Source organism: Plectropomus leopardus, chromosome 7 (genome assembly GCF_026936395.1).
Source record: "Plectropomus leopardus strain MGB_pleo_1.0 chromosome 7, ASM2693639v1, whole genome shotgun sequence".
Classification (NCBI taxonomy): domain Eukaryota; kingdom Metazoa; phylum Chordata; class Actinopteri; order Perciformes; family Serranidae; genus Plectropomus; species Plectropomus leopardus.
The window spans coordinates 32,576,368-32,603,674 of NC_142182.1; the positions used below are offsets into that span (position 1 = coordinate 32,576,368).

Below are 27,307 nucleotides of genomic sequence, written 5' to 3' on the forward strand. Positions count from 1 at the left end.
GACCACAGTGTTGATCCTGACTGGATTCTGAGCTGCAAAGACAACAAAAAAGAAAGATCAGCTGTTTGAGGGGCCACCAGAGAGATGCAGTGAAAACAGTGAGACTTGCTAAATGGTTGCTAATGTGTAAACAAGACATCACTCCTCTCCTGCTCTGATGTTTATTTGTCTCCTAAAAGCCCACCCCTGGGTCCTGACCCCCACATCCTCCACTGCTAAACGGAACATTTCTTCTCGCAGGAGGTGGTGTGCAGTATATGTGTGTGTGCGTGTGTGTGAGGAGGGGGGCGAGCTGGGGGAGTCCATCACTGCATCAAATGAGGCTGAGCGCAGGGACCCTTTTGTCACAGACAGGGACTCATCTGCCAATGGTGAGCTGTGAGGTCCTAGGGGAAGGCAGGAACAAAGGTGCTAAAAGGCTGTGTGACAATGAAGGTGCTCCGAGGAGAGCCTTCAAGTGTGGGACGCAGGCTGCACGGGACAAGCTGTGCCAATCACTCTGCAATTACTTTTTTTGTGTCAATCCAGAGGCCTTGTGTGGGCATTCATAAAGAGATGCAAGGACACGAGGAGCCACAGCGAGGCCCATGTCTCTCTGTGCGCTCTGCTTCATCTGACCCTACGCTAATCATGGCATACCTACATGTATAGCAAATCACCTGCTCTTCTGTTGATTTGAATGTGGAAAAAGATGACTAGAAAACCTAAAAAAAGAAATTCAGCCTCTTTTCACTGTGAACTCCATACCCATCTGACAAGTGAGTTCCTTTTTACCTTGGAAGGATTCAAAGGTTTATCAGTCACATTATCCCAGTTTTTGTAGGGAAGTGCAACATGGTATACGCTTTAAGTTAAGTGGAAAAATAAGAATTGGAAAAAGGACATGTTTCAAGGATTAAAATTCAAGATATAAGAAGAGAAAGTTGAATTTTAAAAAATATGTGATAAAAAATGCATTCATTTGTTGTGATGTGTTTTGTGTACCTTTCATCTGAGAACTGATGTACTAAGTCATGTTGACCATTAGGTCTTGGCTACAGGGGCGTTTCTAGGATTTGAGGACATTGAAGGCTTAGCACAGACCTCAATAGAGGGACCAGGGGGTTCCTTCCACAGGAACTTCATTTATTTATTTTTTTAAATTAAAAAAAAAAAATTAAAAATGCACTCTGGTGCTATATTTACCCTGAAAAACGGTTAAAAAAACTTTCCAGATCAGTTGTGATGACAGTAATTAGTATTGAATACAGAATATGTCATAAACACTATCACAAAAAATAATATTATATATATTGACTTGAGTTGGAAAGAAAGTTAAATGTATGTATTTATAGTGGAATGTAACGAAGTACATTTATTTAAGTGCAAGTATGAACAGAATGACAGATTATTAAATCCAGGACTATGTTATATTATTTGTATTTAATTCAGAATATAGATTTCAGGAGGGATGCAACTTTGTTGCACACTGTTCGATCAGACAAAACTCCTCACACGTAAAATAACAGCTCATTTTGTCAAGATTTTAAGCTCAATTCTAGACCTTGGAAACAATAGTTGACAAAAAAAAAACTCACCACAAGGTCCATAGTCAACTCATTTTGTTTGTTTTTAATTTCAGTTTGCCTCTAATTATGAATTCTAACAACAGCCTTTTGTATAAATAACATGTTTAATGATAATGACTTATTTAGCCATATCTAAAACAAATAAGCCCAATAAGCACAGAGGCCTCTCTGCTGCTAATTCATGACAACTCTTATGCTTAATTGTCATTCCACTGACTGCCTCACTATGTTTATTTAGTGGGTTTAACTTTTGTGTATCAACACTAGATGCTACAGTGTAATAAAGAAAGATGCAGGAATTTGTCTACATCCAACCCCGAGCAGTTTCGATGGTGTAATGAGGAGTCAAGTGAGAATGGGAATTATCGTAATGATAACAAAGGTCTATGCACCATAGCTTGGGGCTATATTGTAGGGCATTACCATAAAGATGCGATGCGCTTGTATTGCAGGGTTTTTGTGAGGGAGCAGGCCAAAGAGATAATAACTATTAGTAGATGACAGTGCTTTGTGGGATTCCAGCTGTGGAGCCCAAATTTCCATACAGATAGAATGGCTCTGGGTGGATGATATGCGTGTGTGTGTGTGTGTGTGTGTGTGTGTGTGGGTGGGGGTGGGGGGACTCAGTGGACTCATCACACGCACACACACGTGCGCACACACACACTCACAGAGAGTCTGCAAGTGGTAAACCTCAGTGTTGGACCCCGTCTTGGTGTCCCCCGTCAGAATTCAGGGTGAGGTGAAAGCCTGCGGTTTGAACACTCTGCAGGTCTCTGTGGAGGAACTGTCCAGAGTACTGAAACAGCTCGCTGCTACTCTGCTGACAGCTTTCAAAGTCGGGAAGTGCAAACAGCTAGGGCTCTCTTTCTGTGTGTGTGTGTGTGTGTGTGTGAGAGAGAGAGAGAACAGAGGACCAGAGATTTCCATCAAGATCACATGCAGGTAAGAGAGTGTGCAACATACTTGTCAGCACCCTGGGGGCTCGCTATCCAAACATGTAAAAGCCCCCCCTCCAAAAAGCACACCCTTTCAAGGATACAAACTTATACAAAATACACAGTGCACCTACACCTACATGAAGGCTATGTGTAAAGATGTACTGTTTAGAGGAATCGCTTGACACTTTTTATTTTTGGAAATAAGCGTATCTGCTTTCTTGCTGAGAGTTAGATGAGAGTATTGATACCACTCTCATGTCTAAAGGCCCTGACACAAAGCCGATGGTCTGCTGGTCAATGTGAACATCTGTCCCTCTGGTTTTTGCAGTGCACTGTTGGCCCTTATTGGTCCTGGTTGGCTTTCTTTGGCCAATTCAACATTTTAAATTGCTGTCACAGCGTATCAGCAAATGAAATCACTCCAAAAGCTTTGTTATTGCTTGTATTATTGTTTGCTAGCACACAATAAATATCCCTGATCATTCAACATCAGCCTGTGTTTTTAATGTGCTAACTAGATGACTAGCGACTTGAATCTGCCCTGTTGTTCTTCCAGTTTCCCTTTTTTAATGATGAATACAGACTGCCACTGCCTACTGGTATGGAGAGTTATTTCTTGTTTACTGTTTTTATTCTTTTTACTGGATTCACTTTTATTTGTACTCTTTTTAAAATAATTTTATTTTCGATTTCTCATTATGTTTGATCTTCTTTCTAATATGTCCTTGTGTCAGATCTCTTGTTTAATTCTACCTTAAATTCTGTCTGGCCTTTGTTCATCATTATTGTTTGGCTTCAATTGTTATATTGCCTTTGGGGTATCTTACTTTTGCTTTGTTTTGTTTGTCTAGGCACCCTGTAAACTCTGTTTTAAAGGGTGCGATATAAATAAAGTTATTATTATTATTATTATTATTTTCTCTTATGCAGGTACAGTATATGTGTTAGTTGGATGTTGGCTGTAGCTTTTGCGGTGCGTTCATGTGCAACTTTAAAAAAAAAAAAATAAAATTTTGGGGCTTTTTGCCTTTATTCAACAGGACAGATATAGCGTGAAAGAGGGGTAGAGAAGGGATGACATGTAGCAAAGGGCCAAGACTGGAATCGAACCCACTGCTGCTGCAGCAAGGACATAGCTATGATAGATGGGGTGCCCGCTCTACCAGGTGAGCTACTAGGCGCCCCCATGTGCAGCTTTTCGGCTCAGACACAAGTGATATGAAGCGACGCAAAAATCAGCCTTTGTTGCCACTAGTTCTTTGATTTGGTGTGTCTGGGCCTGATGGTAAATATGAAGCTGGGGTACCCACTGGGGTATCTGAGCTAATCTGTTAGCATGTTTGTCAGCTGCAGTAGAAAGAGAAAACAACTTCATTCAAACAAACAAAAAATCATAAAAATATATCATTGGCATGTTATGTGACCACGCTAGCTGTGGGTTTGACAATGTTATTTTATGGGGGGTTTTTTGTTATAAGGATATCCAGCATTTCAGAAGGAATTTTAACTCCAGTTGTTCAGTAGTATAGAGTTCCCTCGTAATTGTCTAATGTTTTTTCTGTGTGAATAGAGTTTGTGGAAGTATTCAACTGGTCAACCAATGTACACAGAGAATTTAAGACCATTTTATGATATCTGAGCTGTATAACGGAAAAGCTTTAAATATCAGATTAACTAGAAATGATGTTAGCATCGATATTTATGAGGGGTATTTTGGAGGAAGTTCGGCTACAAGTCTGCAGTCTGTTTCTTTAGTAATGGTTTTCACACGAAAACATTTTTGCATTGATTAAGCCTGAGCTCAAAATATGGTAATAAGAAACTGCTTTGTCAAAATAGATAGCGGAGTATGAATGAGGAAATGTGGCAGATGATTTAAAACCTTTGTAACATTGTTACATTGTTGTCCTTTTCTCCAAACTAGCAAAGCAGTCAAAAACAAGCCTACCTTTGGGTGGTTTTGTCAGTCATGTGAACTTCACCTTGCAGGTTGGGAACAGGGAGAATCAAATATAATCTGGCCTGGTCCAAAGCTAAAAGACAGTACGCCCTGCAGCAGCTCTTTTGTTCTGTAAAAAAACAAAAACAAAAACAAAGCATAAAAATGACTCTTGTGTTTTTTTTTTAAAGGGAAAGTCATTCCAGAAAGTCACTGTGCTCAGCCAAGAATTAGTCTTCCCCATGTATATAAACTACATAAACTTGGATAATATAAGAGATCCTCAAATATGAATCAAAACATCTCGATTGCCCTCATTGCTGGTTGCTGGCTGCAGGCTGCAGTGTTGGCCATAAACCCCGCCCCCTCCATAGAGAGCCCCAGAGACAACGCTTTTCTGCAGGTCAACCCGGAAACTAACATTGCCCTTGTACCCTTGTCAAACGCTTATGGGATTTTTACACTAGATTTTTGGAATACTTTAGGAAATAAGCTCTGGGCAAACAAATGTTGATGATACTGACATGTTTTGTTCGACAAGTGAATCTTCACAAATGAACACCACTGACAGGACTGTTAAAGCTCAAATATAATCGTCAGACGTGTAAAGGTAAAGTTCGGCTATCAACGAGCTACACTATGGTCAGACAACTTAGCATCGCCATCACAGCCAGGCTGTAAAGCTATGTGCTCTGAAACAACAACAACAACAACAACAACAACACGTCAACCTGGGGTATCAGTGAAATTCCCAATTTCCCACAAGTTGCCTAATTATGACTTTGGAGGCCGTTCATTTGCTCGTAACTCGTAAAAATGGAAAATATGATACTTCAGAGGAGCATGTAAAGGCAGTATTAGTCTTTCTCACAGTGGGAGGATGAGCCATCTTTACAGGGACTCTGTTACCTTTAGATAGAAAAAAGCAAGCTGTTTCTGGTCACATGCTAAGCTAAGCTAACTATCTCCTGGATGTAGCTTCATATCTAAAGGACTGACAAGAGAGTGGTACCGTTCTTTAGAAAACTAACTTTCACGAAAAAAATGAGTATTTCCCAAAATACTGAAATATTCCTTTAAAGGGTCAAAACTGGAACTGGTTTAATGTAGTAATTAATTAAAGTGGTGTTTCCTCTGCATGAACTTGAGCAGCAGCTTGCAGAGAGTGTGTCATTATGACCCAGAAAGGACACGTAGATGAGAGGATTCGGGGCTGAGAGAGACAGAAAGAGTGTGAGATTAGAAGCTAACTGTGATAAATTATCTATGGGAGGAGGTTAGGTTAATAATAGCAGTAGATGTGGTAGTGGAGAATTAAAGTCTGTTGTCTCCTGAGTTCCAGTCAATCCACTGGTGTAAATAAATCCACAAACATCTGTAAACAATGGTGCACATGTTTTCTATTAAACAAACACAGCTGTTAAAAAAGGGGCCCCGGAGATCGAACAGGTAAGAGGGCCGGGATCCTGCCGCTGAGCAGCTTTTTTATTTTTTTTGGTCGGCTTCCAGTGCCAGACGTGCTGTGCGCGTTTATGTAAGGGCGAGGCTAACAGAGAGGAGACAAAGATAGTGAGAGCAGAGAGCGTGAGGAAACCAATCACCCTGTAATTATCCCCCCGGTGTGTGAACTGCCCAACTCTCCGTCCTTGATAGATTCACCTGACCCAATAACACAACACACAGCCACAATGGACTGGAGGCGGGATAAAGACAACACCATAGATCAGCCAGGGATCAGCAATGAGACAAAGACCTAACATCTGGGAGCTGCGGTGAAATTAAAGAACCGAAAGACTGAACCAATCCTGTTACAGCTTTCCATTAATAGCCTGGGAGCTGCTTGAGAAACGGCACAAGTGAGGTAATGCGGGATTCAATTTCATTTGATATTAAAGAAACACCCCTTGGCATCTCTCTCCGTCTCTCTCTCATGCTCTCTCCCTCCGCTGCTCACACATCACTCTGTTACCTTAGAGTGATGTATTAAGCCATTTAAATTAACAATGAAATGACTTATTCTAATACGAGGAGAGCCTGGGATGCTTGGTGGAGTGGGACATCAACACCTCTAAACCTCAGGCTGGGCAGTAATGCGTGTCGCTCCTTTTCAGATAGCCCAAACAATCTGGCCATCCAAAAAGGCAGACATTCATATGGTCATTATGATGCGGATAGGGCAAATAACGCCACTGAGCCTGTCATTACTGGCCTCCGAATACTGCATCTCCCAAAGACGAGTAAATACATGTCGTTTCTGTGATGGAATTGAGAGAAATCAGTAAATACACCAAAAGTCCTATAAAGAAAATGACTTTTTTTTGGTGGCAGCGAAGCAAAAGCCGCAGTTATCTTTATGAACTTCAGCTGCAGCTTGTAAAATCTCATATTACTGCCTCTCATCTAGTCTATGTCTGATACAGACTTCTAAATCATTCATACTAAGGCTTTGGTCAGCTGAATACAAATGAGGAGACAGTGGGTGCCCCGTCTGTCCCCGAGGGGGTGTACAGAAATAGATCTGAGAAAAGCACGCTTTGATTGATGCTGCTGCACTCTGAATAATGATCGGTTCAGAGGTCAAACTACTTCAGTGGCACGCATTATATCATTAATTACAGACATCAATAAACAATAGGACACTGTCCATATGTTTTAAGTGTGCTCATGCCTCCTCTCACTCCGCTGGATGATTTCACAACTAGTAACCATTACACAGTGACCTTAAAAATACAGGAGTTAAAAAAAAAAAAAGGACACTCAGCAGCTATTGATCGCATTCTCTGAGTATCACAGCAGAAAAATGTGGTGTAGTAATTACACGTGATGAGAGAAGCACATTTCGATCTCACAGTTACATATGCAATTAAAATATTATTCATTACCTCTTAAATAAAAGCCTGGTTCTGAAATCCCATTAAATTTGGGATAATTGTGTGTGTTTAATTATAAGCCGTAGCAGGAAGGAAAGGAAGGGAGGAAGTTTCGGAGAAAGTGTCAGAACGTGCTGTGACCTAGATAGCGGAGGAGACATTTTGTTTTAAGAGTGACCTTGCTGTGAAACCTCAGCTCAGAATAGCTCGGATAGTTTTCATGGACTCTCGGTGAACAGACCTATCACTTCAGGTTCTGGTTAAACAGAGCTTTAAGCAGTGAACATGGCAATGGCATCCTCACATTTTTGCTGATTAAAAATTGCTGAATATGACATTCAAATACAGTGATATAATTAGACTGTTTACAGCCACAAAGACAGTTTTTGTACAGTTTATATTGGCAGAAAACTACAGCTGCTGGCCTTTTTCCAGTGCAGTCACAAGAATAAAATGTTGGCAAACCACAAATATGTTACATTCTTACGTTTCATACATATGACATAGTTCAGATTACATTTATATATTAGTTATTATATTAGTTTCTCAACAGAGGGAAGAGGTGATCATGTTATCACGCTGGCTGATATTTCTGTCTTTAACAGGCTGTAGTGATGAGACTGGTAGTATATGAAACTAAAGACTGAAGGTATTTAGTTGTACAACATACCTAACAATATCATGTCAGTTTCTCAGGAAGGGGGGTAAATAATGCTTAAAATTTAACATTTTTGCATGAGCCTCCTCTTTACAGATATGTCCACTTTATGCTGGTCCCTTCTAGTTTTTTGCCATCATTTGATTCCTAATCATAACATTTAGTTAAAAATTACTTCAACTTGTCCACATGGGATTCAAAACAGTTTTGAAATACAAAGTAATGGAACTGAAAATGCGATTAAAAAATTGCAAGTAATTGCATTTAATGGACAAAACCTATGATCAGTTCAGAAAATATAATGCATTGTTATACATCGAACCAAAAAAAGTGTTTAATGTATGTAGCATTAGCTCCCTGCCAGCCAACTACAACATTAAAGTATAATATGTCTCACATACAAGGGTTCATCGTCTGCATAATGGAGATTATTACTTTTGAAACTTTAAACAGTTCACCCCCAAATCATTAAGAATTCAACATCAGTGTCTCTTTCCAGAAACCATGACACTGTTACTCCAGATGATCACAGGCCTTGTTGTGGCAGTTTAATGCAGAAACTAATTTCGTTACACTTAGCTACACCCACCAAACGTATCACCACGCACAAGGAAGCGTGCATGGGCAAGAGGCTCATGCTCTTGATGGTGCAAGATGAAAACACTGATACTGTCCTTCACATCTGAGCTGTAACATCAGCTAGCTCTGTGAAACTCTTAAAATCCTGTTTCTTCACAGAGTTGGATTGTGGAAGACGAGCATGGTGACACGGTTGGGGGGTGCAGTTTGGTAGAAAGAAAATAGCCCCTACATGAAAGTGCTCACAACAAGGTCTGTGATTATCTTGAGTAACCAGGTTGTGATTTCTGGAAAGAGACAGTGCTGTTGGGTTTTTCAAGTGCTATCAAATTCCATTATATTGGTGAAAAGGCAAACATCTCTATGGCTAATGTCTCCAATACTCAAAACCAAAAACCAAACCAAAAAAATCTAGATGAATAAATTGCACTACAGGTAAGAGGAAAAATATGTATTTTTCATATGGGGAGGAAGTGACTCCTTGATTACATTTTGCTGATAACACTTTCACTTCATGGAATATTTTGTATTGCTGATCTATTGCTGTACTAAAGTACCAGATCTGAATACCTAATCTTCCACTGCATATTTTTAGACAGTTTGTGTCCACAGATTTGCGGCGGCCTGTGTATAAGTTCATGTGTACGCTGTCTGCCGCTGCCCCGGCCCAACATCCCCTGCTGGCTCCCTCAGAGCAGCTTGGCTCGGGCCGGTGGCTTCAACCTGCAGGCAGCCACAGGACAGCCCAAGCGGAGCTGTCTGCCACTCCTGTGCTTCATTAGGAAACAAAATATAAGGTTTCCACTCCATTAGGAATGACTTTAGGAGTGAAAGCACATAAGACGCCGACTCACCTCATCAACAATGCATTGCAATAACGGCTGAGGATGAATGAGAGCGAGCAGAGAGGGGAGAGAGAAAACAGCATTAGGCTGTATACAATGTCTTTACAGCAGAGCGGAAAGGAAAAAAAAATCATTAATGCAATAAAATGTGGTCAGATTAATCAAACGCCTCAAACTCTTATGAAAATATTACAGGGAGAGAATTTTCTATTACATCTAATGGTATCTAATCTAATACTGGCAGTTAAAGGCTTGGGCATCTATTTATTGTGAAACACAATTTAGGAAGTTTAAAGGGAAGCAGTGAAGCATGCGTGCCACATAGCCGTCAGGAACATAGGCAGAGATCTTTTATTTTCTTTCCTCCAACTCATAAAAGCTTACCATTAAAGACTGGAGGTCTCTTTGAGTTTGGGGGGTGGGGTGGGGGGTACAAAGGAAAGGCAATATGTAATTAGTGTGTCATAATCAAAATGACCCACTCGGACACTTTATGATCAGCAAGGCAAAATTACTGCACCACTGGTGGCAATCTGTGGGCATGTGTTAACACCATTAACATAATGAAAATACACAAATGTTAATAGCCCGCCTCTTCATACCGACGAGGAGCTGAAGCACAATGTTAATTTCACAGAGCATTTTCACTAACCTGCAGGTTGTGGGGAAACGGCGGGCTGAGAAAACATACAATCTTTTTGTAAATGGCTTGAAAGGAGAGAGGAAAAAAAGTCTCCTTGTCTCTTAAAACAATCTGCGAAAAGTATCATTCCCCTGCCGCACATCTCCAGTGAGAGACTCTATGGAAGATCTCATTTTCAATTAAAATCTCATTTGCTTGGAAGTTGAAATGAAATCATGTTGTGAATTAGCACATGAATTTACATACTGGGATGGCTGCCAGTGTGCACGGAGACTAATTTACCTTAAAGATTGATTTTTTTTTTTCTTTTTAAAGGGATCTGTGTGATGGCGTGAGAGCAATGATGCGTACGTGAGATCTGAGAAAACATTTACCAACATCCAGCAGCAATGAAAAACTGGATTGTGAGATGTAACTAGTGGGGGGAAAAAATATTCTGTCTCTGATGATAAACATGCGGAGCTTCTTGGGGAAAAAAAGTTTCAGCAAGATTCAAACTTAAAAACAAAAAATCACTTTAAAAACCTTCATAAACAGACACTGAAGGATTCTAGGTCTACTCGTAATGGCTGCATGAAAGTGGACCACTCTAAAAATGAAAAGGACGTGCTGAAGGTTCTTATTCTTAATTATGGGTTTAAAGACATTCATGCACTTTGAGATACGAAAAGTGACAAAGAAACATGCGATGTTTTGGTCATGGTCTGCTGAGGAGAAATGAAAGAATTGACAAATTACTTTAGTCACTCCACAGCGCTGCTAACCATCCGCAGAAGTGCTTGTCCTTGTTGTTTGCTCAGTTTTTAAGATCCCCACCTGCATCTCTCTACACTTGATGGTCTAACAGAATACACTCCTTCAATCAGCTATCCGCCGGGCCTCGGATTGTCCACAGTAAATTACTTGCTCATTTCACAAGGCCTTCTCTGACAAAGGGCTACAGCTGTTATTGATTCATTCTTTCAATTAAATAAAGCTTTGCTCTCTCTACTCCTTGTAAATACCTAGAGACCCCCTATCCAACACAATATCCATTCTTCTTACACCAGTAACATTATCAGTCTGCACGCAAAATTAATTCCCCCACTATTGCTGAAATAACTATAATTGCAAACTACGCAGAGAGAGAAATTGGAAAGGGGTTTTTTAATATACATTTCCAGGTGTATTCTCCATTTGTTCAAGTCAATAACATTTTTCATTAACATTTGTAATAAAAAAAAAAGTAAGTTCTGTCCCCCCGCTCATTTCCTTTTTAATTCAGAGATGAATTCACGGCACACTTTCCAAACTGCTATATGCCACACTTTCTCATTTAATTTGGTTTAAGACATCCAAATGAGATTAATGTTGGCTATCAACTATAAAACATTTTAATTTACATATTTATCAGTTGAATGAGCCGTGACTCACAATAGGTAAGATGTATTAACATGATTGCATGTTGATGCAACACTTTAACATAATAGAAAATCAATATGTGGATGAAAATGGATAGCAACTGTACAGAGTGCAGTTTTTTTGTCATTTTCAATATTTATTGAGTTATTTCTTTGACAGGCTAAGTTTTTGTAAGGGTGCCTTGAAAATCCCATCTGCTACTTGAAAAGCAGGATGCTGTTATGTGAACAGCTATATTCTTTTGAGCAGGAGTGAAGAAAAGCAGGGAGACGGTCAGCGTGCAAGGACATTCAGGTGTCTCCAAAGACAGGCCAAAAAGAAAAGGAGAGAAGAAGAGTGAGAGAGACTCGTCTTTCCCCTTGCCTTCATTGTTATCCCGCTGATGATCCTGCAGGTGGGCAGAAATCAGTGTGGTTTGGCCTTAGCTGCACTGAGGTCAGCTCTCCGCTCGTCTGTGCTGGAATTATGGGCTAGCCTTTAGCCTGCGGCGCACAGATTTAGCTGTGACCCTGAACACGGCCTCCCCCAGAGGTTGACAAATTTTATCACCACATTTTCCCAACTTTGCTTGGAAAACCAGCCCCGACTCACCAACCCACAGCCAATCCAGCCCCATCAGTAGCTTCCCCCTAACCTCATATCTCATCTCAGACATAATGGGAAAATCAGACCTCTGCGAGCAGGAATCTTTTAAGATTCATGGAAAATAAGGGCATTGGTTGGAATGACAAGGGACAGTGAGTACTCTCTCTCCTTACTGCAGAAAAAATAGTGTAAAGACTCAAAAAAATCATCATCAGGTTGTAATTATCAAATTATGCTCAGTCACACAATAAAACCTTCACAAATTACCTGCAAAAATTTAATAATAAATAATTTAAAATTAAATTAGAAAAGCTGCTAATTATTTCTTTACTATCTTCTTTGTTAAAAACTTGAGTGTAAAATTGGTTAACTATTATGCAAGCTATATCCCATTAGATTAAATCAATTACAAAAAAGGATGTAAGAGTCAGGTATTTACAGGTATCAGAAACTTAAATTTGATGTTTCTTAAGACCTTTTTAAGATAATTTTCAGTCAATTTTAAGACTAATTTTTAGACACATCACATTTTTCGCAGATATGTATAAAGGTGAGTAGATTTTATGTAGAAATATTGGAGTGAGATAGCTTAATCTACATTGTGATGACAGATAACATGAAAAGACTGCATTAGGCTCTTTTTAGGTTAAAATATTTTTACCATCAGAAATTTTGACTATTGGCAAAAAGATATTAAACGATGGATGGATAAAATTAGATACAATTTAAGTTGCATTTAAGTCCCTTCAAAGTCCAATATATGACTATTTAATGACTTCTAGGTTCTAATATTTATAAATGTGAATTTAAGACATTTTAAGGCTTTTTAAGGACCTGCAGACACTGAGATTTCATGGCAAGAAGGGCAGTTTCAGGGGCTATTATAAGCATCATAATGATGCATTTTTCGTTAATGGCCATATATAGTAATATTTAGCTTTCTAACTGTATTTTGATGTGGCAAAACTTATCTTTTGTCAAAATGTCAATCAAACCATGCAACTCTTTTTTAAGTTATTTTTTTTCTCTCTGTCTCTCATTGATTCTTGTTTCTGATTGTTGAATTTTATTTAATTTGTTTATTTAAGGTTTTTGGGCATCCCTGCTCCATGTGGTGGTAGATGGTTGCAGAGGGTAGCGGTAAGGCGGGCAGAGAAGGTGGTGCACGATTGTATTATGATCTGTCATCTGAGTATTTGATGACAGGCGGCAGGTAGAGCGGGTCGCCCCCTAATTGGAAAGTTGGCGGTTCGATCCACAACGCCTCAAGTCGACATGTTTAAGTATTCTTGGGCAAGATCAAGAACCCCAAATTGCTCCTCGTGGCTGTTCCAACAATGAGTGCCTGTGTATGAATGTACAGTATAAAAACTAAGTAGCAGGTGGCACTTTGCAGAGTAGCCTCTGCCTCCACTGTATGAATGTGTGTGGATGTGTGAATATAACAAGTAGTGTAAGTGGTCAGTGACTAGAAAAGCACTGTCTGAGTACATATTTTTGTGAAACTCAATAAAACATCCAATTTTGTAAAGTAAATAGTCAAATAAATTTGAAAATTTTGAGTTTTTTCTATTTTCAATGAGAAATCACTGTAACCTAACAAATGCCTTAAATCCTGCAATAGACAAATGGTTCTAAAATGTTCAGAACTCAAAATAAAATAATAAAACTTGTGACAAAAATCTTGGGAGTCTCGGCAGTGTTTGCACCTCTCCTCTCTGCAAACCATTTGAGAGCACATTCCCCAAGACAAGGAAGAAGGGGAAAAATGAGCTCACACAAGAGACATAATAAATCAGAAAGCTCTTTGCTAGCGGCTGCATGCACATTAGACCACATCTTCAAGATTTTCAGAGCAAACCGTAGAGCAAAACTCCATTACCTCCTGACACAGAATGCAAATGAATCACAACATGGGGTGGGATGGAATTAAAGACCCTTCTCTAATCAATGACAAGCCAGGATGAAACCCTCTCTTCCATGGCTCTGCCATAGGCAAACTTCAAGGCCCCTGAAAACACACACAAATACACTTGTGTGCGTGCATGCAAGCACACACCCAAAGACAGACTGAAACACACATGCACACACACACATTTGGCATGATCTCTCTGGCTATTTTCCAGCTTGACTTTACCAAACTGGCAGTGTGGCACTTTTGCACAAAGGTCTTGCCTTAACCTGCCACCTCCTTTTTATGTCGCCGTATTTCAGAAATAGCATCTGATTTGGTCAGGTGGATGGTGCGGGACTCAGGCTGTGAGGTGAAGGGAAGAGCTGTGTCTGTTCTGTTCTGCTCAGACAGATGCACAGGCCTGTGTAAATGACAGCCTGAGCCCGAGGACGTCTGCTGGCTGCCGCGCGGCCTGCTACAGCCTGCAGGTGAAGTGTCTGTGGCGCCATATGGAGCAGGGAAAATTAACAACGAGAGGAAATTCTCCAGAACAGCGGGAGGCCTTGCTAGTCTCTCCTCCAAACAAAATTTAAAGACGTAGAGAAACAAGAGAGGGGGAGTGATAAAATTAATGGGGTTCAACATTTTAACACAACACCGACGGCAATGTTTGCACAGAAAAACAAGAATTCCCTTTACAGTTTAGTCACATTGCACTCCTGCATTATAAATCAGTGCCTGGCTTAAGTAGTTTGACCTGTTCTATAAATGTACATTAACCCTGCTTGTGCTCCCTCGCAGGTTCGAGCCTGCTCCACAAGCCCGGCACAGTGGCTGTTAGTGCAGGTGAGCCGCCTGCATCCCTGGTGGCTCCTTATACTTGCTGCCATCATAGCGGAGGCGCCCCCCGTGGAGCCTCTCTTGGTTTGGGTCATTGATTACAAAGAGCCTCCTGGTTTTGTCTGACAGATGTGAATCCATGCTATTTAATTTGGAGAGTTACCCTCAAAGGGACCACCATTAGCTATCCAATCTGACCACAAATAGTGTTCCATTAAGCAAAGAGTTTGAGAAGCTCTGGCACTGCGTCTCCTGACAGCGTGCGGGAAGCCTTGGCATATTACACTGAATGTTAAATGCTTGGTTGTTTAAACAAAAGGGAGATCTTACTTTAAAGAACGTCTTTGTTTTAGAGATACATAAAGAGTTCCCTCAGCGGGATTCTTCAGGCATATTAGAGCTGAAACTGTCCTTGTTTAGTGTCTAAAGAGGGTGGGGTTGGTAGTTAAAATGTTAATAAGTGCAATTCAGTTTTAATTTAACAGCCCTCTGCATTCCTAATTACTCCACTAGCTGTGAATAAATGAGGAAGAGAGCTCATCTCTTGCCCTCTGCTTTCAACACAAAACACATTCTTACCATTTCCGATATGGAGCTAAAGAGGACTGTGAGCAAAGTCATCTGAACTCATCGTCTCTTCATGAACAAAGCAGCATGGCTCAGTCGGCGATTATTTTCTCAGTAGGCAGAGGCCTTGGAATCTTTGTGAGAGCTTTTACGTATTTTGATGGTTAAGTCAGAAGACAAATGTAAAAAGTGCGAGGAAGTAAAAACAGACCAGATCCAAGTAAGGGGAGACAATAAAAGGGAATGCGGAAATTTTCTTTTTAAAACATTCAACAATAGAAGCACGCATCCCTGTGCAGCCATGGAATAGAACTGTGCATAAATTACTTTATGTAATCATACAATGTAGATTAGCATGATAATGGTGGGTGTTAATAGATGCCAGGAAGCAGGGAGTGACAGCACTTTGAAATGAGACATGCTTGGGGCAGTGGGCTCACACACACTCATGCATACACACAGCATTGGGGAATAGCCAGTGAGGCTCTCGTGCCATTACGATAAATGTGAGTGACGGGGAAGAAAGCCACATCTAGCCAGCTGCCTTAAGGCTGCTACAGTATTTCCACAAGTCTATAGGCTCCTGGTCTCTTGGGGAGCTCTATTAATTGTGAGCAAAATGGTCCACCATTAGATCTAATGCTTTCAGAGACCAGAGGACATCTTAGCCCGCCACAAGGGCCAGATTCAAAAGCTTGTTGAAATAATGCCATCCTAGATTAGCCAAAATTTTACCTACAATGTGTTATCTTTTTTCCCCCAAGAACTGAATTAAGCTAGATCCTAGACCAAATACATTTTGTTTAAGTCTGGAGTTGGGATTAGACAATATAAAATTTATTTGTGGATCACGATAATAAACACAATAATTTGATTGTGGTGAATTACTATTATCAGGATAACCATGAATATTATATCCAGCATTACCCAAAGAGACTGCTAAAACATGTTGTATAGCCCTAATAAAATAATGGATGTAGCCACCTTTATGTCACGCATTAGACTCCCGTTTTGAAGTCTCAAGTTCTGCAATTTAGCCGTTGTCAACTTGGTTTTTTGGAGCCAGAGGTGACCATATTTGGATGAGCGCGCGGAGCTGTGGAGGAGCGAGGGGTGGTTCTGACTGAAAAGCTGAGGATAATAACAGCTGACAGCATGTCAAGCAGAGCAGCCATGCCAGACGGCTAAGTTATGTAAAAATGAACCCCTGTACAGTTGTCAGGAAGGGGAAAAAACTATAAAGAATAAAAACCCAACTTTTTTTGTCTCAGGCTGTGAACATGTTAATTTCAGCTGCAAGGCTGGGCATTTTAACATAGGGATTTACTCACTCTTGGAGCCAGCCTCAAGTGGCTGTTCAAAAAACTGCAGTTTTTGGCACCTCTGCACTGACTTCATTTTTAAGCCCCCTGGAGGCTGCCGCTTTCTGCATACAACCTCAAAAAACACAAACGAACAAGCACTATTATACTTGACATCAAAAGATACAATACCATTTTAAATAGCTGAAAAGCCTTAAAAAAAGATGTTTGATTGCACAGTAACCTACATAACTTTTTTTGCTTAAACCATACGCAAGTTTACGTTTGGTATAAATGTCATTAGTGGAAATATCATACGAACTGTTGTATGAGGGTGCGTTCAGGTGTGTTGTTGAGGTGGGCAAACTACTAGGTAGACAGGTAGGTTAACAAGGTGAACATGGGTATACTGTCCTATACAGGCTAGGGAGTGGCCTGGGGTGGCACGGGCCACCCTTGAAATCTGACTGGCCAAGTGCTACCCCATTATGACTGATCTGCCCAGTCAGTTTGAACTGTTTGACAAGTAAACTGAATTTTCATTTACAGTCTTGCTGTTTAGTCTCAAACCTGAGAGACAGTAATGTTCCAGAGTGGTGTCCAGCCTAACTCATTTTACTCACAAATCAACTGATACAGCTGTTGAAAAGTTTATTCAGACAGGCTCATTTATTTTAATTTTGTTGGCACTCTATACTTTCTATCATACTATTTACTTTTGAAGGAACAATTTCTTTAGAAAAGTATGGAAGCTTTGTTTTAAATGTGTGTGGTGTCACTCTGTCGTGTTGTGTGCTCGTACTTCATGCCACCCCTGCGTACGTCAGAGCCCAACTTGGGCCCCCCTTGTAAAAAACGTCTGGACATGCCACTGATTCTGTATATATTACTACAGCCTTGTGGCTCATAGGTGGGTATTAAAAAAAAAAGAGGTGGGAATATCCTTATAACTGAGTATACCCTCCACTACTTGCTGTACTGATTCTGTGCCCCCTGCTCGCCCTGATCGTGGTCTGGTCCTGGTTGCGCCGATGCTGTGATCTTGCCTTTGGACAACTCCCTTTCACATATGCATGAGACTGTTATCATCTCTATCAACATCATCATAGAGAGCAATTACTAATTTCACACCTACCATTATTGTAATATGACATGCATCTGTTTCTATTATTGCTGTGCCCCTCCTCCTCCTCTCTCTTTCTCTTTCCTTTTTTGCCATGATTGTATTTCATTTGCTATTTACGACATCTATTGCTCGTCTGTCCGTCCTGGAAGAGGGATCCCTCACTATCCTCTACCGCTCTTCCTGAGGTTTCTTCCTCTTTTTTTTCCCCGTTACAGGGGTTCTTTTTCAGGAGTTTTTCCTTGGGTGATGTGAGGGTCTAAGGGCAGAGGGATTTCGTACACTGTAAAGCCCTCTGAGGCAAACCATGTTTTGTGATAATGGGCTATATAAATAAAACTGACTTGACTTGACTTGACTTGACTTGACTACACCAATAGATACATTCAATTTTAAGAGCTTTAAGCATACTATCGGGATAATATCAATATTATTTTGGCCAGGGTAGTAGCCTATCACCCTATGCCTCATCTAGAGTAATGCATCACAGATAGGTAGGAACATGTCATAAAAGTAATAAAAGTGAAGAGGATATGATCAAACACATCCTGTACAGCCACCAGTGAGATTTAAGTGAGCAGATCAGGTGGACCAAATGACTAATCTCCTCCTTGAAAGCCAAGACGAGAAGCAACCAGCACAGTGACAAAGCTTTGAAGACGGCACTGCAGTCACCCAAAACCCTCATTTCTAATAACATTGTAACCATTAGTTAATCAGACTAAAATTTGCTCCCTACAGAGACAAAAGAGGGGTAACAAGACTGGGATAAACCTAAGAATAGGTCAAGGGCACTTATTTAAAAAGCCCCTTGAACACAGTTGGCACATTTAACAAAAATAACAAGTCCCATTTCTTTTCATCCTCCAAAGCCTTGGCAGATCACAAAGCCCGGTGGGGGGTGCTAGGTGGAAGCATAAGGACCTATAGATTTACAGAGCAAGCGGGTGTGACCACTCCTGTGGATTAATCCAAATCAGAATGGCTTTAAGACAACAGCAATTTGATCAACTCTGATCCAGCTTATCCACAGGCCGCACAGATTTGTGCTCATGCATCGTGAGCGAGAACGGCACTAAACTCCTCACTGTGGATAATGCAACTAGAAGATGCGACTACATTATATCCTTCTAAAGCTTTTTTTTTTTGACAGTTTTGTCAATAGGCGGGTTTACATTAACCATCACATTGTACAACTTAAAATTAGAATCCGTGTTTCCATTAGACGTATTATAAAATACGTCTAATGGAAACACGTCAATTTAAAAAAAACAACAACTCCCACTAAATGCAAAAAGTTTTTATGTTCGATGAGGTGGTATTTCAGGCAATTCAAAAAAGACAGATTTTGCATAATTGCAATGGAAACATTATTTTCACTTTTATAGGTCACATGATGCTATGGCTATGTGCTTGTCGGTATGAACTGGCTCCGTCTGTTATTGCATTGCATTGGATCATCCAGAGGTTCTGAATTAAAAATTCTTCTGTGAAATCATGGACTATCACCTCCCGGAAATCCCTCATATATGGCTGCTCCTATGTATAAGGGGCTTGCCTTTCCATTATCACTCGTTTAACAGGCCTACATTGCCTTGTATTGGAAAGAATGACGGCTGGTGTGGTGGCTGCAATAGAAATAAAGCTGTTAATGTTGTGAACATCTGTTGCCATGCTTTGTGGAACGTAATCACAAGAGGAGCAGTCACAGAACATCACTAAATGCAAATGCAGTCATCTTGCAATTGTGTTTTATCGACATTTCGAAAAAATTGCTTACGTTTTTGGCAGATCTGTAATTGAAACCCGCCTAACTGATACAGCCATAGTACGAAAAAAACAGTCACTTACTACTCAATACCACGCAGACTTAATATTCAGAATCAATACTGTTCATTATGTTAAGCATGCTCGTATACAAGTCTGACTGAACTGCAATATCCCTTACTGACCTCTATCACACACATATTCTCAAATGCATGCACCTTCCTGCTTAGGACAATGGTTGCAGCCTCCTGAGTCCAGCAGTGTAAAAAGGGGCTCCTGCTCAGGGAGCCTGCACCGCTGACCTCCTGACAGCCAGGGCTGTGGAGAAAGCTACATTCATGGAGCAGATCTGGGGGTCAACGTCACCACACAAGCACTCTGAGGAGAGCCGAGTGAAAATTAATTAAAAACGCTAGTGTGTGGTGAATGACAGGCCGCTTTTGTTGGTCGCTTGCATTGACGGAGGAGGCAGGACGGTCCCGTGTCCCTGGTTGCAGGCGAGCCCCTGGTGGCCTCCACCATTGTCTCGCTGCCAAGCTCTTGCCTTATCAGCGGCAGCATATCAATGAAGCTGCTGTCTTGTTTTTGCAAATGGTAATTACAACATGCACATTTTTGTGCATTAAAACAATCACATCTTAGTCTGGAGTAAGGAGTGTTCGAGGAGAATGGTGGACATTTAAACAGACCTTGGGGAGGATGTGCCGCGGTAAACAAAGAAATCTCATCTTTGTTTCCAGTCATGCATTCAATAAAATAAATAGACACACAAGTTGGCGATGATTGTTAACCCACATATCAGCCACACACACAGTTCAAATGACAATCCAACAATCGCATGGATAAATCTCCTGCAGTCTGCGGTCTTCCCATAGTGATATAGCGGAAAAGATTTAGAGTGCAAAAGCATTTAAGCGGGATGAAGCTCTGAGTTTAATGTGCTCCATCAATCCCATTCGCACAGGGCTGCAGCCTCTACATCTGTCCTGTGAGACCATCAGAGTAGTTTAGTGGCATGTTGCAGTTTAAAGGTGCAACAGAAGAGTCAGGTAACAAGGGACAAAATAGTCTCGCCAACTCTCAGTTTTAACTACCCGGGTTCCCTTTTGCCCACACTCATTAAATGCAGAATGCATTTGTCCTTGTAGCTTTTCACACACAAAAGCGCACCGACACTCACTCTCTCACTCACACACACACACACACACACACACACACACACACACACACACACACACACACACACACACACACACACACACACACACACACACACACACACACACACACACACACACACACTGTTGTTCACAACTCACCACATTCAAAGGCGATGGCCATTAGGTGTAAATGGATGGTATTCTGCCCAAGTCTCAGCTGAGCACATGTTTCAGGAGCAAAGCAAATGCAAAGGCCAACGGATCCATTAAAATCCATCCAATAACATGGGGCACTGTCTCCACCACAAAGGATACTACTTTGGCAAAATAACATCGCCAAGAGGCTAAGCCAAAAAAATCTCAAAGGACTGAAGGTAAAAACTGCCTGGTGCACTCCTGAATACTCTACAGTTATAATTATGAACTCCTATTTTTCCAAAACAGAAGATGGTACTATTCACAGTGCTACAGGAAATAAATTGACCACCATTTTGACAATAAATAAATAATTTAAGATTTTTTTCAAAACTAAAATGCTAATAATTGCCTGGTTCCAGCTTCTCCTGTGCGTGCATTTGCAGCTGTCCTTAACAATTTGAAACCTGAGCAAATTGACCTTTCTTTCTTTCAAGAACATAAGATAAGGGCAATGAGGAACTTTACAAGTAACAAGCCCCAAAAATTAGCATGAAATTTCTTAAAAAGTTACAGGAAAACCTAAAATAAATTAAATAAAATTAAACTAAATACACCAAACAAGGAAATAACCTGAAAAAGGTAACAAAATAATATGAGTATTTTTCTGTAACATAATTGGAAATATATAATAGATATGTATTTTCTTTACATTTTTAAAAAAAATTATTTTCTCCTAATATCCTTTCACTTTCTCTCTCTTTTTTTGGTCATTTTCCTTGTCACCTTTTATCAAGTTTTTGCAATTGCGGGACATTTCTTGCCAAGTGGCTCGTTGCCCTTTTTGAGTATTTTCAAAAGAAATCAAAACAATTTGCCAAGGTTCCAAAGGTTTAAATCAAAGGCATCTGAATGCTGCACAAGAAGTTGAGTTTGACATTTTAAGAATATGTTACTGCCGGGAGATTCAAAAAGTAGCTAGCAGCAGTTAGCAGCTAACTCAAAGAAGAACAACAGCAGCTAAAAACATCTGCACTCTGGGGAGACAATGAGGTTCTCGAGCTTCTTACCCTCAGAGCAGAGACAGAGATAAACCGCCACATAATAGAGACAGTAAATGTTATTCTTTATAAAGCAGCTGACTCGTATGCTACATGTCACACTAGAGGCTGACTGTTGTTTAACAAGTCATGCCCATCACGCCCCTTTTGCTTCTCGACACCGGCATGCTATCTTAACTCATACAATAAGGCTGCATTAAGATTGTCTTGTTCGGTTCTGTTTAAAAAAGCTAAGCCGATGTAATAAAGGGTCTTCATCAGGGCCCCTGAATCACACCTCTACAGTCATATTGCTGTTCTGTTATTAGCGATCGCCGTCATATGAGCGCATTGCAAAGCAGCAGCAATAAGCTAGGCGGTGGAACATACTCAAGAGAAGCTGCTTTTACACACGTTCCCGGCTCAGGGGCGAGACCACTCCTTTCTCTCCTTTCTGCGATCAAACGTTTCATGTTTTCATATTATTCTGCTGCAATTGTACAATACACTGACTATGCATAACTATTTTTTCACTGCTGTTACAAGTAGTTTCTATGTTTGAGTTTTTTTTATCGTTTTTATTTATTCCCTTTGTACCACTGAGAGGGATTGCACTTAAATTTAGTTGTACAGCTGTTCAATGACAATAAAGGCACTCTATTCTATTCTACTTATACAGTACAGCGAGGCAGCATAACGGCGTGATAGTCCCGCCTTGAACAGGTGCACTAACATGCACACACATCAGGACCATCTACCACAGAGAAGCTGGGATTAGGACGCACACAGAGGTAGCGTGGCTTCACTCTCTGCTCAGGACATCATTACTCCACTGTATCTTTACACAGCAAATAGTGTTTTGCTGCCATATTAATGTTCTGAATGTCACTTTCAGAACCTTTAAAAATTTATTTGGGTTTTATACCAATGATTAAAAAAAAACCACAAAGAGGTCAAAACACTTGCTGTGTGAAGAACACAATTATTGTGAGACCAAAGTGTCTTGGGCTTGTAGCCTTTATCAGGGTCATGCTCAGCTGTGTTGCTCTCACACTAAAGTTGTTCTTTATAAGTGCTGCAGCAGTCTTTACCTCTTTGGGTTTTTCCCTTTTGTGTACAACTCAGAAGTTGGTGAAGCTGTGTCAAAATTGCCAAAATAAATTTGAAGATGTCACCTTGACCTCTGGGAGATGATAAGCTTGTTTTTCTATTTCTGGCATTTTATAGACCAAAGATTTCATTGATTATTATATGAAAATACCGGTAGACCAATTTATAATGAAAAAGAGCTCTATTTCTATGAGGAACTTATTTTTGTGTTGACAGTACTGATAAAAGGTAGGAGGGAAGCAAGGGAACAGGACTGATGAATTATTTACCAAGACACTGTATAGGGAGAACTGGCCCCCAGTGCTAAGGAGAGCATTGATGTGTTAACTGTAAAAAAAGAAGTGAAGGTAGCCATTTTGACGTCACCCACTGATTTGTGGACTACCCCTTTGAAACCCTGCCATCTGGGTTTTTTGAAACTAGAAGTGATCATGTTGGGATGAGAGGGTGGAGCTGAGGAGGAGCAAGAACCTGAGGACATTACTGACAGGTTGCTGTGGTAGAAACTTGTCAATAGCGTCCTCTGAACTGCACTTTTCGTGGCAGTATTAGATGCCGACGGTCAGACAGTCCATGTTGCGGCATTAGACATGCTGGCTGGCAGCGTCAGTTTATAAAGCTGTGTACAGCACCTGTCGCAGCGGTATGATGCGCTACCGGTAATGGAATAATATGAGGAGCTGCAAAGTCCTTATAGGGCTGATGGGTAATGGATGGGTCCAACAAACCCCAGACCCTCACCTGGGAGCTAACTGTTCTGTTCTGAACTTAACTAAGTGTTTTTGTTACACAAGAAAATAACTTAAATAAGAAGTGTTTTGCCAATTTAAATAAATAGATTTGAATAATACGTTTATTTAAAAAAAAGACGCATAACACGCACGCTAACAAGCAGAAACTGTACATTTCCTGTGAAAACAGAAGTGTTCTGTCCCGCAACGTCAACAACAAATTCAGGAGGATACATTAGCACATCATATGAAGATGTGAAAGTCCACTGACCAGCATTGATATGTGACAAATTGACAAATTTGGACAAGAATGGTTGCTTATAAAACACACCAATTCCTCCTTTCAAGTTCTTTTGCACTTAAGAAAATATAGTTATTATATAATATTAAATTTCTGCCAATAAGTCCTCCCTTCAAAATCTTCCACACTCAACTTTCAGTGGTTTGCTCATTGATTCAACAGCTCAAAAATATCAAGGACTACAAATCCTCATACTGCAGACTGCTTTTTAAAGAGTTATTCTTGTGAAAAAGCATTCAGCACCTGTAGATCTATAAATCCACTGCAGACTTAAAGCGTAAAAATAACTAATAAAGAAGATATCAGTAGATTTTGATTCCCGCAATAAAAACCGGAGGCAGGAGAGCACTCTGTTGTGGACTCCAGGGCAGGCTACAGGGTCAAAAGAGCCGCGGTAAGCTCTATAGCCACAGTCAAGTGACTCAATTACCACAATTGCTCTTTGTGTTGACCCCTCAATTAGTGTGGAACTGTAACAATCTGCCCACCAAATACAGTCATTCATCACCAACTGCCCAAACCAGCAGCCTGCTTCTGCGAGCCACCTCACTTGAGAGGAGGGCAGGCAGAGGTCAAATTAAAGTCTGGCCTTTGTAACTACCCCCCTTAATATCCTCTGTTCAACAGGATAAGCTCCGATAGCTCCACAGTCATTACACATGCGGTGCAACAAGCCACTAGGCATTAGAGTAACATAGAGCGGACATGACTGCAAGACTCCAGGAGCAGCACTGGAGGTTGGGGATTTGAGATCGCTCACTATCTGACGGCAATACAAAGGCTTATAGAGGTTTAAGAACGTGAAGGTAATCTGCAGGTTAATAACTATATTTGCACCCTCCCTCTCAAAGGTAATGAACAATGTTTCAAAGGAGTGCGGTAAGTAAGAGTAATGTAGGAGTAACTAAGAGAGTGATAGCACAGATATCCAGATAAGGTCTAAGCGGGTGTTAGGTGGGTGGCCGCTGCCCCACCAGCTCCTGCCATGCTAGACCATTCAGAGAGACTCTCACCTCTTGGTTACACTGTCATCGCCGGCCAGCAGAGCCATGCTCCTCTTACTCCTCTCCCACTGTGGTTAGGGTTGCAGGCACAGTAAAAGCGAAGCACTGATGATTTAATTATGATACTGGTTCATTCAGTCACCGAGCTTAGGTTTCCAGTCAAGGGTGAACCGATATGAGCGTACGTTTACAGAAGTACACGTCGGATCCCAAGCAGATAACATTTAATCTCCCAGGAAGGCCAGCCAGAGGGTGCGGGGTCCGCAGGGGGAAATGTCTCATCCTGGCGTCCCATTCCGCACAGCTCGGCCTCCTGTCGCTCTGCTCTCAGAGGCCTAGTTTATTCATGATATATAACTATCCACCTGCACCGGTTCATCTCCTGCGCGGCAAAGTGAGTGACTCAGCTCACTCTGGGGGATTCGGTTACTCAGAAAAAATGCTTCACAGGTTTCTGACTGACTGCTTTGATTAATGGCCAACGTCTGCACCTGAGCGGTAACTATCATAATTGATAATTAACTCAACCCTGACGGCCACAGCACTTACTTAACCTCTACCTTCCTCTCACGGAAGATACAGCAATACATCCAAGCGGCTAGTGGTTGCCTGTCTTTTATTTCTCTGAGTAAATCCCCCACACACACACACATACACACACACACACTGTTCAGTCTGTTATGACTCCAGGGTCCTCTCTTCACTTTTTAGTTTGATGGCTTGCTCTTCCTTTAAACTACAATCAATAACTTTTAAGCAAAAATTGCATCTCTTAATTAAAGCGAGAGGGAGATATCAGTCTGAAGCTATTATGCACCAGGCCTTATGGTGTCTGACATTTAGTTGTGATTACACCAGTGCCTGTATACTGTCATGGAAGTCATTAGGCTGCTGTCATCTCAACATGTTTTCCTGGCCTCATTAACACTGCTGGAATATTGCAGTGACTCGCTACCTATAAGATGGAACTTGTAGGAGTGGTTACTTTTGACATTAGCATTTTTACTGCCAAGTTATTTTTGATGACAGTGTCTAGCCCTGCCCAGCAACCACAAGATGGATTGCAATGAAATTTTTTGTAGACATTCAAAGTCTCCAGAGGATATACCCTACAGACTTTGTTAATCGTATCCTGTCTTCTAGTGCCATCCAGTGTTGCCATCTTGCAATTTTCTTGCTGGATTTAGCTACTTTTTTCTGACCCTCTTAGCAACTTTATTTCTAAAAAGCAGCAAATGACAAATCTCCCTTCAGGAATTAAGTGAGAAATATATCATATTGTTATTGATTTCCATGCATGCTGTTCAAAGCTATCACAGTCCACATCTCTGCCACCATCAGCACAGGATCCAGTGTCGAAAAAAAGTATTTGGATCCTTTACTTAAGTAAAAGTACTTAAAGTTATCACAGTCCACATCTCTGCCACCATCACCACAGGATCCAGTGTTGGGAGAAATATTTAGATCCTTTACTTAAGTAAAAGTACTGATACCACACTGTACATACTCCTGCATTGAAAGTTGTACTTAAGTAAAAGTAAGTATAAGCAGGTATGTACTTAAAGTATTCAAAGTAAAAGAACTGCTGAATTTAAAAAAAACTGAAAAAAATATGAGAAAAAATAGAAGAAAAAAAACACCCCAAAAGTCACAATTATTTAAAAAACAAGAAAAAAAAATCAAAAATGATAAAAAGAAAACTGAAAACTACCCACACCCTAATACTCAAAATTAGTCCTAATCATATATACCAAATAGTCATTAATTTTAAGAATTTTAAGGCTAGGTTTTTGTCATGATGCCACGATGTTTTTAGATTAAAAACCCCCCACAAAACATAATTATTTCCAATTTACCACATGCTAAGTGGATTATTATTATTTTGATTATCACAGCCTGGGATGTGTCAATGATTTACATCAACTCTGATTCTGACAGTGCACCAAGTTGAAATGGCATGTATTTTCTCCAAATGCCAAATATGGTAAAAAAAAAAAATGACAAAATGAAAAAGGAAAGAAAAAGCCCAGAATCACACCCAGAAGTCATTTTTTTTATGCTTTGGTGGCTGTAGAATCAAAAAGTGCAGTCTGAATGTGTTGAATGTCACATTTTTTTAACTTAACAGTCCCAATGACTTATTGTAGGAGCTGAGCTGGGAATTCCAAGATCAAACAAAAATACACAGTTGTGCCAAAATTTTATGCCATATGCATGAGTACAGCCAAAATTATATAACAAAAAAGAAGAATGAAAAATGTGTAAAATGCACCAAACAGTCCCTAAAGGTTTAAGTACCACTGTG

At 40.5% G+C, this 27,307-nt stretch overlaps 1 protein-coding gene across 3 annotated transcripts in view; it reads right to left on the reverse strand.

Annotated features, from left to right (window-relative positions):
- skor1b (SKI family transcriptional corepressor 1b) overlaps nucleotides 1–27,307 on the reverse strand; it is a 64,071-nt gene that overhangs the window by 10,559 nt on the left and 26,205 nt on the right. For all 3 annotated transcript variants that reach the window (XM_088080534.1, XM_088080533.1, XM_088080532.1), the window contains exon 4: nucleotides 4,458–4,578. The gene's annotated coding sequence lies outside the window, so the exon portion shown is untranslated. The remainder of the gene's footprint in view (nucleotides 1–4,457; nucleotides 4,579–27,307) is intronic.